This window comes from Tenrec ecaudatus, chromosome 13 (assembly GCF_050624435.1).
Source record: "Tenrec ecaudatus isolate mTenEca1 chromosome 13, mTenEca1.hap1, whole genome shotgun sequence".
In the NCBI taxonomy this organism is placed as follows: domain Eukaryota; kingdom Metazoa; phylum Chordata; class Mammalia; order Afrosoricida; family Tenrecidae; genus Tenrec; species Tenrec ecaudatus.
In genome coordinates this window covers 98,158,836-98,173,022 of record NC_134542.1, presented here as the reverse complement: position 1 = coordinate 98,173,022, position 14,187 = coordinate 98,158,836, and positions in this window count along the sequence as shown.

Sequence of the window (14,187 nt, the reverse complement as noted above, 5' to 3'; positions counted from 1 at the left end):
TAGGGAGAAATGGAAGTGTCATGTAATTCTAAGAATTGTATTCCCTATCAAACTCAGTTGAGCCATTGCATTTCTTCAGAGTGTTTGAAATAATTTGTATGCTAAAATGCAGTCAATAAGTGCCAAATGTTATGTAGTCACAGGGAGTAGAACCCCAGAGTTCACCATAAGAATCTCTTTTCTAACAACAGGAAAATAGAGCCTGTGTGCCTGAATTTCATTATTGCTCACATGGTTGTTTGGGAATTCGGTTTCAACTCAAACTCACACAAAATGTTACAGGCAACTTGAATTCATTAGGTTCTTTTGATTACATGGCAAGCTAAGGAGAATAAAGCCTGGTCTTACAGCACACCGCGCCCACATGAGTGACGTTTCCAGTTTATACTTATAAAGGGAAAAGAACACCAAATTTTCAAATGTGTAGTCACCTAACACTCAAAAAATAAAATCGTTTCACTGAGGAATGTCTAAAAGGCCTTTAAGTTAGACAAGCATGACAGCTGATCTTGCCAGAGAAGGGGTCTGGCAGTCATTTAGTCTCAAGGTCAAGAGATACTTTATAGAACCAGAAACACTGGCACCACATGAAGGTAGGAAAGGAGGACTTCGCTGATGAAAATGAACCGAAAGGGACATGGAGGAGAATAAGGGGTTCCGGGGAGAGGGAGGGGCAGGTGCAGTGGTGGTGCTGAGGTAAAAGGGAGACAGAATTAGAAGTCCAGGAAGAAAAAGAATGCTTGGAAACGGATTGTGGTAACAATCGTACAAGGCTTCTGGATGTGATTGAACTATGAAATGGTATATGTATTAACTCCCGATCAATAATAAATTAAAACAAATATATGTATATGGTAAAGGACTCAACGGTCCCCATAGCACAGCAATGGGAAGTGGGTAGCAGTCTGATAGATGGGTTCTTGGTCTTGGGACAGTTCAAGTGCCCTGATATCTCTGGGCACTGTGGACAGTTGACAGCTTTTCTGCATCTGAGGCATAGGAAGTCTTTGCAAAACAATGAGCTGATGCTCGGATTGCAATCTATGTTCAAATAGTTTCCAGACGCTAGGATAGCTTGTCAGCTCATCCAGGTCAGGCCGGCATTTGCACTGTCTCACAAGGATAAAGAGGTCACCAACCATTAGAAGAACTCCTTCAGGACAAAAATGTGACACATTGGAACCCGCTCTTAAACCCTTCCAAAGAACAACACAAAACTATGACATCAAACCTACATCGTTCTGAACAATGAAGTCCACATTCCCTTGTTTGGTTTTCAGGGGCAATGAATGAGCAACGGATTTCTGGCATGCCAGGGTTCAGCTCATTGACAAGTTCTTCCCCCTCGTTAATTTGTCTTCTGTGACCATCCAGATACCATCTCACAGAACTGTGAGTGGAGCTCCAAGTGGCATCAACCAACCACCTCACTGCGAGCAAGGCACACAGCTATTACCAGACAGAGCAGACATCCCCATGTGGGGTTTCCAAGACTATCAATCACTGAGGGAGCAGAAAGCCTCGTCTTTCTTCCTTGGATCCTCTAGTGGGTTGAAACTGGTGACGTTATGACACGAGGGCTCCTTCCAATGGAATAGGTCTCCAGATCCTGAACTTATTTCCTTCAGCCAACGAGACAACAAATTCATGTATGAGGGACTTATTCTAAATTAATATAGCTCAGGAAAATAAAGATGAAAAACACTAGGAAATAGTGTGCTCTTTATGTTATTGTACATTTAATTCCAAGAATTTTCACCCGTTGTCAAGAAAATGTAACAAACTGGGAACCTATGAAAATGTACTTCGTGAAAGCCTACGAGTTATATTCTCATTTAAGCTCTTTCCACTTTTTCCTCCCTCTTCAAATTTTGAAGCACTGTCTTTAAAACTGCTACATACCCAGAAGGGTTGGCAGCATGGGGAGTGGAATAAAATAGGATATGATTTGTAAAATCATCTTCATATATTTGAATAAGGTATGCATCCCCCTCTCAAAACGGATTCTGTATAATGGCTTTTCTAGCAGTTGTTAACACCATAGTGTGAATATAATGCAATGTGCTATCTCTTTTAGTAATATTTGCATTTTGGATCTTATTTCTAATTGTGGAATGTAATAATCTGTTCCAGATAAAAGAATTTTAAGTTTAAGCCCAGAAATTATTTTTGAGCTTTACTTGAGCACCTTTTTCCCCCCCTTTGGTAGCTTAAAGGGAAGATTCAAGAAAGTAGGTTTTCTTGAGAGAATATTCTCTCCCTGCCAACTGTGCCTTACAAAACCACATTGTTTTACATTATATATGTTAATAAGTGCACTTGGAGATTGTAGGGAGCTGGAAGGACTTTAAAGTTTATCCAATCCAATCCTCTCCTTCCAGAGATTTTAAAACCATAAATCTATAGCTGTCTTTAAATTAATCTTTGCTACAAACCACCCCTGGTTCCACAATGGCTTTTCTCCCAGATGACTCCCCATGATCTGTTACTGTCTGTGGTGCGAGACTTTTTATATAGAGGTTCCTCCTCAGCACCACGGCATTGAGATCGTCGTTGAGGGAATGCTGCGGCATCGCCCTCCGTACAGCGTGCACGAGCTGTTGTCCTCAGTCACTGTCGTGGGCGTGCTCTAACCAGTGCTTGACATCTAGCTGTGTCTCCATATTGGCCATTAGTAGAAAAGGGCACAACAGAAAGCTGGAGTGGGGCTGAAACCTGTGACCCATGGAAGGAAAGACTGACAGGAGCTCACGGGGAAACGCTCCTGAACTTCCTCAGCGCAGTGCTCTAACCAGGGCGCCCACCAGCCACAGGCGTACAAATAGGGACGCATCCATTTTTAGAAGAAGTCTCGTATCCCGTATTGGCAACCTTTTCAGCAAATGAATGCTAACGCATTATCATGTTTCCAAGCAATTATTCAAGTCATTAGACTGTCCGAGGCCTCTCTCATTCTCTGACTAAAGATTGTGTTGAGTTGTTGACTGGTGATGTGAATGAACGACCTAAGAAGAGGGGTGGAATTGATTCTGATTATTAATAACAGACCTCACATAGGCCCTGGCATGATCTACAAGGCTTAACACTCCAAAGTTAAAGATTACAAGTTACCCATGACATGATGGAATTTGCTTTTTAATGAGTGTATTTCATCTTAACTCGTGTTGTCATGTGCAGCCATGATGTCACCCAAATGCAGTTAAATCATAAAAGGTGCCATGTTCTCCTACTAAAATATTATTAGCATTTTACTAGACTCCTGTATTCTATAATAAGAGGCAAAGAGAGAATCCAGATTGCCACGTTCCCCTTTTCGATGATGGAAAAGAATTTATCCCACTTTGAAAAACAGACTACAATTGTAGGACTATGTAACAAAGACGATATTGTTTAGGGTTTAGAATGAAGAAATTCAGAAAATAAAATTAAAACAATCTGGCTTTTCAAGAGTTTAAAGTCTATCTGTAAATAGCATGTGTTTGATAAGAATGGGTCTCTAGAGGGTAGATGTATGATCACCTCTATTAGAGACGAACACTACCTTGTTAGGGAGGATGTGAGGATGCCCCAAGCTTGTTATTGCTGTCACTGTGGTGGTCATCATGATAGCCAACAATATTAATTGAGTGCCTGCTATTCCAATTTAGTTTCTAACTATTGAGGTTTAGTTTCCAAGTCTTCCAAGATGTCCTGTAGGATGCATTTGCACAGATAGGCAGCCCTCTAAAGTGTATTAATGGGAGATAATGGTTTGAATGGTTCTCTAATCATTTATCATAAGTTATATCAACTAACTAATAAAGCTACTACAGGAAAAGGAACATGTCATATATATATACTTATTTACTTCTTTATTTATTTTTCCAAAAGTGAAAATCAGGTTTTCCCAAACTGTGAAATCCGAACTAGATCACCCCCCTTGAAAACAACTAGATCACCCCCCCCTTGAAAACAACTAACCACGCTGTGATTTTGATAATTATGAATTAGTTTTTAAAATGCATTGGAAGGTATAAGTGGCACGTCAGACTCCTAATTTCATAGATGCTAGCTTCGGATGAGACTTCATACATTAAAAAGGTGAGCCAAATAAAATAATGAAGAAAAATAATAGTACAAGAGGTATAATAATTGCCAAGGATATTGAATGTTCTACTTACTGGAAGTTTAAGAAACACCGCAGCAGGCAGTTTTGTTGTTGTTACTGGTCGATGCCCTTCAGTACCCCAGTTCAGAGTCCCCCTATTTACAGCAGACTGACGCCGCCTGGCAGTGGTCCTTCCTCACAAATGCTGCTCTTCTTGAGCGCACTGTTGCTCCCCCTGCGTCAAGCCACCTTATGAGGGTCTCATTTATAAATAACCCTTTACTTTATCAAGCATGGTGTCCATTTCCAGGGACTGGTCTCTCATAATTAAGACCTTATCAAAAGCATGTGAGAGAAGCCTCACCAGCCCAATTCTAAGGAGCATTCTGGTGTACATCCTCCAAGATGTATTTGTTCTTCTGCCACCACATGGCATTTTCAATATCTGTCCTGAACTCTTGTGGTAGTTATACAATCTGTTGGCAATTTGAGACTTAAGAGTGAAGGGGTAGAGTTTAGCCTGTCCATCAGGTTGCAGCTTGATGACCTCATTTGGAGGAGCTAAGGAGATAAATAGCTCGCGGGAGGTGGGACACACACGCCACACACACACTCATGGAGACCCATGCCAGCACTGATACGCTTACACTGCCACTGGATCCACAAGACTTCCCACCCACTGGCCTGTGATCTTCCTGCATTCAGCATCATTGCACGTGTTTTTGTGAGTCTGAAGAGGACTTTAGAGATTGATAAATTGAACGCATGGGCTAATATTGGACTTATGGACTTGATCTGGACTGGGCTGGGATTTTTCTCAATATACAATTGCTCTTTTATATACTCTCTTATACACATATGAATGCATCTGAATTTGCTTCTCTTGTCTACCTGGACTAACACAACACTATGATTATAATGTGTCATTCTTCAGTCCCCCTTAATTATCTAGTTTCACATGCATATGATGAGATTAAAAATAGCATGGCTTGAGTCAAAATCTTCAAAATCTCTATAACATTTTAAACAAGTCTTGTGCGGCACATTTTCCCGATACAATAATTCCTTTGATTTCTTAACTGCTACTTCCAGGAGCATCGATTGTAGATTAAGTTAAATGAAATTCTTGACAACGTCAATCTTTTCTCCCTTTGTCATAGGGTTTTCTCCTGGTCGAACTGTAAGACTTTTTGTTTTACTATGATTTGCAATCAGTTCTGAAGGCTATATACATTGATCTTTGTCCTTACAAATATTCAAATTATATTATTGCCTTTCAGCAAGCTAGATTGTGTGATGTTACATCACAGGTTATATTTGAAGCCCTGCTTCTTGGTCTGTGCACATTGCTCATGAGAACAATTAAGGATTCCAGAATTCACAGTTGTTACAATGTTACCTACAGTTCAATATTAGTCACATGATTTAAATAACATTTAATGAGGACTTACTATGGCATAGCCACTACAACATGTATTTTTCTCATTTAACATTCACAACATTTCTTTAAAGTAAGTCTTTCCCTTTCGGTTTCCTAATTCTAAGTGCTTGGACATTTCATTATAGTATTTGACTTTGCCTTCCTGAGTTGCCCTTGGGAATGTTCTATTCCGCTCCTTGGCTTTATCCTTTCTTCAATTTGCTTTAGGTAGTCTGTGATGGACAGCAAGTTTCAGAGATTTTCTCAAATCCACTTTAAGCTAACTTTCTTTCTGGCCTTTTTAACGTCCTTTTGTCTTCCTCATGAATGTCGGTCTTAATGTCTTCCTACAGCTCACCCGGTCTCTGTCATTAGTGTTCAATGCATCAAATCTGTTTTTCAGATGTTCTCAAAATTCAGGTGGGATAGACACAAGGTCATATTGTGGCTCTTTGTTTTAATTTTCTTCATCTTTACCCTGAGCTTACATATGAGCAATTGATGGTCTCTTGCACAGTTGGCCCCCTTTCTAGTTTATTTATTTCCTTATTTATCTTAACAGTTATAATATCGACATAACATTCACATATCATGCAGTTCAATAAATTAAGCATGTCAAAAGTGTTGTGCATTTCCTCCCAACCTTCCCTTCCATAACCCTAAGAAGCTAGTAATCCAGTTACTGTCTCTATAGATTGACCTGTACTGGCTTTCTTTGCTCTTTTTCTGTTCTTGGAATCATTTTACTGGGGGTTCTTACAGCTCTTACAACAATCCATACATCCATTGTGTCAAGCACATTTGTACATATCCTTTGCCATCATCCTTTTCAAAACATTTTCTTTCTACTTGAGACCTTGGGATCTGCTCTTCTTTCCCCTGCTTCCCGCACCCACCCTCCCCTCATGAACCCTTGGTAAATCATGATTATTTTCATATCTTATGCCATCCACTGTCTCTCTTCACCCATGTTTCTGTTGTTTGTCACCCTGGGTGAGGGGGGTTATATGTCGATCATTGCTACCAGTTCCCACCCCACTTACTCTCCCCACTTCCCCCTACCTTCACGCTATAGCTACACCCACTATTATTCCAGAGGGGTTTGTCTGTCCTGGATTCCATGTGTCCAGAGCTCTTATCTGTACCAGTGTACATGCTCTGGTCTAGCTGGATTTGTAAGGTAGAGTCGGGGGGGGGGAGCATTAGAGAACAAGAGGAATGCTGTACATTAGTCGATGCTATAGTGCACCCCGACTGGCTCGTCCCTTCCTGTGACCCTTCTGTGAGGGGATATCTAATTGTCTACAGATTACTTTGGGGCTCCACCCCACCCCACCTTATTCCCATCGATATGATTTGTTTGGGGTCTTCTGCTACCATCAGAAGACCTGTTCTGGTTTTAGGTGCTGATACTGAGCTTCTCCATCGTGTCTTCCCACAGATGTAGTCAATTTTATTTCTTGCACTCCATCTGGAGAAGTCCTTTAGTGTTGTTGAAAAACTGTATTTCCTATGAGCAAGTTGTTGATTTTGCATGCGATCTCTAGCTTCATTTCTATCATCAAATTCATAGTTTTCAGTTACTATTCTTTATTTGTTTCCACCTTTTGCATTCTAACCACCAATAATTATCAATGCAACTTGATTGCATGGGACCTAGAATTGCAATGACCTAGAATTTGAAAACCAAGTGGGAAGAGCATCCTCGGTGTATCTGAAACTGATAGAACTCAAGAAAATATTCAAACCTCAAATTACAATATTGCAAGATTCTATAGACAAACTGTTACATGCAGGAAGCATCAAGAGAAGATGGAAAGAATACAGAGTCACTGTACCAGAAAGAACTAGGCGACATTCCACCATTTCAGGAGGTAGCATATAGTAAGGATCAGTGCTGGGGAGGAAGGAGTTCAAGCTGCACAGAATTAGCCCCCCAAAAAAGCTCCAGGAATTGATGAAACACCCAGTGAAATATTTCAGAAAGCAGGCAAAGCACTGGAAGCACTCATTCATCTATGCCAGGAAACTGGCCAACTGACTGGAAGAGATCCATATTTGTGCCCATTCCAAAGAAAGCTGAGCCAATAGAACGCTCAAACTATAGAGCAATGTAATTGATATCTCACACAAGTAAAAGTTTGCTTAAGATCATCCAACAGCGATTCCAGCAGCACATAAATAGGGAGTTCCCAGTTCAGGCAGGATTCAGAAGAGGAGGGGGAACAAGGGTAACCTAGCTGATGTCAGCTTGATCTTGGCTCTAAGCAGAGGACACTAGAAAGAAATCTACTTGTGTTCCATTGACTGTGCAATGGTATTCGGCTGTGAGGACCATAATGGACTGTAGATGACCTTGAGAAGCATGGAAACTCTGGAACACTTCACTGTGCTCATTCGGAACTTGCACATAGACCAGAGGCAGGTGTGAGAACAAAACAAGGGAAAGTCCTGCACTCTTTACAGCCAGGAAAGGTGTGTGTCCTCTCACCTCTGTTTATATGCTGGACAAATTATCAGAGAAGCTGGATTATATGAAGGAGAGTACAGCATTAAGACTGGAGGAAGGGGTACTGACAATCTGTGATACACAGAGGACAAAAACTTGCCTGCAGAAAGTGAGGAGGAACTGAAGCATTTGCTGATGAAGATCACAGAGTGTAACCTTCAGGGTGGATTACAACTCAATGTAAGGAAGACCACAATCCTCACAAGTGGACCAATAGGTGACATCATGATAAATGGAGGAAAGGTTAAAGTTGTCAAGGATTCATCTTACGCAGGTCCACAAATAATTCTCATAGAAGCAGCAATCCAGAAATCAAAAGACATATTGCATTAGGTAAACCTGCCACACAAGTATTGAAGAACAAGGATGTTACTTGGAGGACTACCGTATGTACTCAAATATAAGCCGACCCGAGTATAAGCCAAGGTACCTAATTATTACCTGGGAAACCAGAAAAACTGATTGACTCAAGTATAAGCCTAGGGTAGAAAATGCAGAAGCTATTGGCAAGTATCAATCATCAAAACAAATGAAAATAAAATTACTTAAAAATTGAAACGTCCGTGGGGTAATGTATTTAAATATTTATTTTAGATAAAAAACATAAAAGAACAAATCATTTAACATTAGTAAACCAGCACAATAAGTGAAAAATAGGTTCAACAAAAACAATAAGGTATCAACAATGATACCTTAAGAGTACTATTCTCTGAGCTCCATCAGCAACCAAGCTAAAATGTAAAGAGTTAAAATCCTTCAAAGCTGGATTCCTCATCATCATCATCATCATCCGTATCCCAACGCAGAACTTCAGCTGGTGTGAGGTCATCATAGACGCTGTCCTCACTGAGATCGTGGTCATCACCATCACTGTGTCATTTTCATACAAAGCGCAGTCTTCACTGCCATCCACAGCATTACTAATACTACATTTCTGGAAGGCACGTCACACCATGTCTTCTGGAATGTCTTCCCATGCATCTCGAACCCACTTTGCTATTAACTCTATGTCAGGCTTCATGAGATTTCCTCCTTTTGTTAGTTGGACTTGACCAGATGACATCCATTCATGCCACATCTTTCGCACACTGTCTTTAAAAGGCTTATTCAATTGTATAAAGCACATCTGTACAGTCTTTGCCCTAATCATTTTTTTCTCCTCTTTTCTTTTTTTACATTTATTAGGGACTCATACAACTCTTATCACAATCCATACATATACATACATCAATTGTATAAAGCACATCCATACATTCCCTGCCCCAATCATTCTCAAGGCATTTGCTCTCCACTTAAGCCCCTTGCATCAGGTCCTCTTTTTTTTTTTCCCCTCCCTCCCCTTTCCCCACTCCCTCATGTGCCCTTGGTAATTTATACCTCGTTATTTTGTCATATCTTGCCCTATCCGGAGTCTCCCTTCCTCCCTTCTCTGCTGTCCCTCTCCCAGGGAAGAGGTCACATGTGGATCCTTGTAATCAGTTCCCCCTTTCCAACCCACTCACCCTCCACTCTCCCAGCATCGTCCCTCACACCCTTGGTCCTGAAGGTATCATCCACCCTGGATTCCCTGTACCTCCAGCCCTCATATGTACCAGTGTACAGCCTCTGTCCTATCCAGGCCTGCAAGGTAGAATTCGGATCATGGTAGTTGGGGGGAGGAAGCATCCAGGATCTGGGGGAAAGCTGTGTTCTTCATCGGTACTACCTCGCACCCTAATTAACCCATCTCCTCTCCTAAACGCCTCTATGAGGGGATCTCCATTGGCCAACACTTGGGCCTTGGGTCTCCACTCTGCACTTCCCCCTTCATTTAATATGGTATATATATATATATATATACATATACACATACATACACACACTTATATCGTTGTTGTTTTTTTATTTTTTTTGCATGATGCCTTATACCTGGTCCCTTGGCACCTCGTGATCGCACTGGCCGGTGTGCTTCTTCCATGTGGGCTTTTTTGCTTCTGAGCTAGATGGCCGCTTGTTCACCTTCAAGCCTTTAAGACCCCAGACACTATATCTTTTGATAGCCGGGCACCATCAGCTTTCTTCACCACATTTGCTTATGCACCCATTTGTCTTCAGCGATCCTATCATGGAGGTGTGCAGTCAATGATATGATTTTTTGTTCTTTGATGCCTGGTAACTGATCCCTTCGTGACCACTCGATCACACAGGCTGGTGTGTTCTTCCATGTGGACTTTGTTGCTTCTGAGCTAGATGGCCGCTTGTTTATCTTCAAGCCTTTAAGACCCCAGTGCTTTATACAATTGATGTATGTATATGTATGAACTGTGATAAGAATTGTATGAGCCCCTAATAAATTGTTAAAATTAAAAAAAAAGGAAAGTTAATACTAAATGCTAAAGAAGCAGCAAAATGATTCTTGGAAAGTTTCCACAGAGAAGTGAATTTTGAGTTCCATCTTGGCAGACCATAAATTTGCCAAATGAAGAAAGAACAGTACTTCTAGACAAGGGGAACAGAGTGTTCAAAGGCTCATCTCAGTTTTCTAGCCTCTGAGAATGGATCCACTGACTGTGAAATTCCATCTACGTACGCCACAGAGCAGAAACACAGGCAGCATGAGCGGCCCTTGGTAGAATTGGAGCCAAACTTGACTACTTTTTTTCAATTAAAAATTCATTTCTTTAGCCTCTGTGGTAGTTTCACAATTTCATGTCAACTTGATAAATGAATGAAGGGGGTGGGGGGGGGAGTCTAGCCTGTCAATCAGGTCCCTTCCTTTCTTCCTCCCTGGAGGCTGGACGCACTCTCTGCTTCACCTTCCTGTTGGCAAACCATATGGAGCCATCTGATGGCAGCCAAAGCCCTGGAGATGCATTTACCACCATTGGATCCACGGGACTTTCCAGCCTGTGATCTTCCAGCATTTGGCACTACTGCATGTCCTGCATCATTCAAAGAGGAATTTATGGACTAGTATTGGACATATGGGCTAATATCGGACTTATGTCCTTGATCTTAATGTACAATTTTATTTTTGTGGTAGTTACATAATCTGGTGTCAATTTGAGGATTCAGAGTGAAAGGCTGGAATCTAGGCTGTCAATCAGGTCATAGCCAATTAGTCCTCTGTGTGGGCATGGCCTTCTCCTGCTGTTTCTGGGAACTCCGGTATTCCTCTTTGGAGGTGGGAGACACACTCTCTCTCTGCTCACTTCCTAAGAGACTCTCTACTGACAAGACACATGGAGCTATCCTGATGGTGATGAGAGCCCTGGACCTGGAGAAGCCATGTGTAGACCACTGCCAGCACTGAGATGCGTACAATGCCACTGGATCCACAATATTTCCCACCCACTGGCCTGTGATCTTCCTGCATTTGGTGTCACTGCATGTGTTCCGTGAGTCTAAAGAGGACTTTATAGATTGGTATCGGACATTTGGGCTAAAATCGGACTTATGGACCTGATCCTGCCTGGGCTGGGATGTATTCTCAATATTCAATTGCTCTTTTATATAAAGCTCTTTCCTATACACATGTGAGTGTCCATAAATTTGTTTCTCTAGTCTACCCAGACTAGCACACTCCTTGATATAAACCTCTTTCTTATACCCAAAAAAAAAAAAAAAGGCTTATTCAAAGATACATCCAGAGACTGCAGTACAGATGTAAGCCCACATGGAAAAACGGCTAAAGTAACTTTACTAGATTTTGCCAATTTTTTTATGTCATCTGATAGGTGGGTTCGGAACATATCCCAAACAAGTAACCATGGCTTTTTTTTTTTTTAAGGCTGCTCCTGGTTATCGGTTCCAAATTTCTTCCAGCCATTTTTTTGGTTCCGTCGTCATCCATCCAGCCTTTAACATGTGCACGCACAGTAATTCTTGGTGGGAAATTTATCTTTTTAGGCAAGGTCTTTCTTTTAAAAATAATGACAGGACGCAGCTTAGTTCCATTAGCCAAACATGATAGAACAACTGTAATTTTTTTTCATTTCCTGTGGTTTTGAGAAAAATGTTTTTTTCTCCTAAACTTGCCACAGTTCTGTTGCTTGGAAGATCAAAAGTCATGGCAGCTTCATCCATACTCCCAATATCTGCCAGGTCATAATTATAAATCCTTCTTTGTTTTATAATAAATGACTGAAATGACATAATTTTTTCTTCAAGGTCTTGTGGCAATTTCTGGGAAATCTTTGTTCTTTGTCTCAAACATAGTAGGCCAAACCTATTCATGAAGAAGGCATACCATCCTTCTGATGCAGCAAATTTTTTAATACCTGGTGCTTTATATTTGTCATCCTTAGCCATTTTTAAAGCATGCATGCGGGTTCCCATGCGTGTTACGCAGTGACCATTTTCACGACACTCCATAACCCATTTACGCAATTCACTCTCTAGAGACCCATAAAAAGACGTTAAACCATGACGAGCTTTTTTAGCTTTCTGCCACTCCCTCACTTGCTTTTCGTCAACACAGAATTCCCTACTTGCAATGCTGTTATTGCTCTCTCCTGCTCTTGACACAACCTTCATTTTGAAACCAGCCTCATATGACTGGCATTTTTGTTTTGGTTCAAGAGTATCCATTTTTAATAGGATAAAAAAACAAGACTGAAAAATAACTTTCATGGTAATACCCCCGCCCCCGCCCCCCGCCCCCCCCCCCCGTGACGTGTTAGCCGGGAGGCTGGAGGGGGGAGGGAGGGGGAGTCCGTGCAGGCAGGGGATGCAGGATTTGAATTAACACAGAGACCAGAGGGGAGAGACGGAGCGCAGCCACAGACACATCCTTACCAGTTCAGCTGCTGGCATAAGTGAATCACTATGGGTGCTTCTGCAAATTGGAGCCGTCCACATTATAGGACAGCTCTGATTGGTTAGATGTGAGTAAACAAACATTCAAAGCCCTGCAGTATCAGCCGGGCTTTGAATGAACAGCGGAGAAACGGCAATCACTGGTGCTCATCCAGTTACATGGGGCAGGGGCGGGCAGGGGGCCCAGCGAGATGTTATACCTCGCTGGGGTACCATGAAACCTCAGCTTATATACTAGTATATATGGTAAATTGCACTTAATCCAAACCATGGTATTTACCATTGCAACATGCACATATGAAAGTCGCACATTGAATACAGAAGACCACAGAAGAATAGATGCATTTGAATTAAGGTGCTGGAGAAGAAAATTGAAAGCACCATGGACTATCCAAAGAACAAACAGATCTGTACTGGAAGAAGTAAGGCCAGATTGCTCTTTAGAGACAAGGATGGCAAGATTTGGTGTTACATACATTAGACACAGTTGTCGGGAGAGACTAGTCCCTAGAAAAGGACATTGTGTTTACTAAAGCGGAGGGTGGTGAATAAGAGGAAGACCGTCAGAGAGATTTATTGACAGTGGCTGCGTCAATGGACTGAGGTATAGGAACAATTGTGAGGATGGCGCAGGACTGGGCAGTGTTTCGTTCGGTTGTGCACAGGGTCGCTATAGGCTGGGGTCTACTTGATGGCACCTCACAACAACAGCAATAACTACTTTTACTCCTTTGGAACTGTTGAGAACAATAGAAGTGCTTTCTCAGCTTCACTGCTCCATAAACTGTTGCCACTCAGTGACTTAAAAGCAGAGAACTGCCCCAGACTATTCCCAAGACAGTAAATATTCATGAAAACAGGCTGCTCCATCTTTTTTCCATGGGGCAGCTGGGGAGTTCAAATTCTGTCCTGCTGTAGAAATGAAGTCCAGTTGATCACTGGACCTCTTGTAGCACTTGCCTTAACCTAAGACATTCAGTTCTTATGATGCAGCCCTGCTCAATATTTACCCTCATGAAGGGATCACTAAAGATATCGGTGCTATAGAAAAGTGTTGTAAAGAAAGCAGATGGTGCCTGGCTATCAAAAAGAATAGCCCCTGGAGTCTTAAAACAATCATCCATCTAAGTGAGGTGTCAGCTAAGCCCACACAGAGAAGCACACCAGCCTGTGTGGTCCAAGTATTGTAAATAATACAATCCAGCACCATTGGAGCTAAATACTGCTTCAAATTTAAGCTTACATTTTGAGCAACCTGTTTGCAGGGGGCTATGGAGGACAAACAAAAACAAACTCACTTCCAGCTAGTCAGTTCTGAGTCATGGCAGATCTGTAGGACAGGACAGAACTGCCCCTGTGGGTGTCCAAGACCAC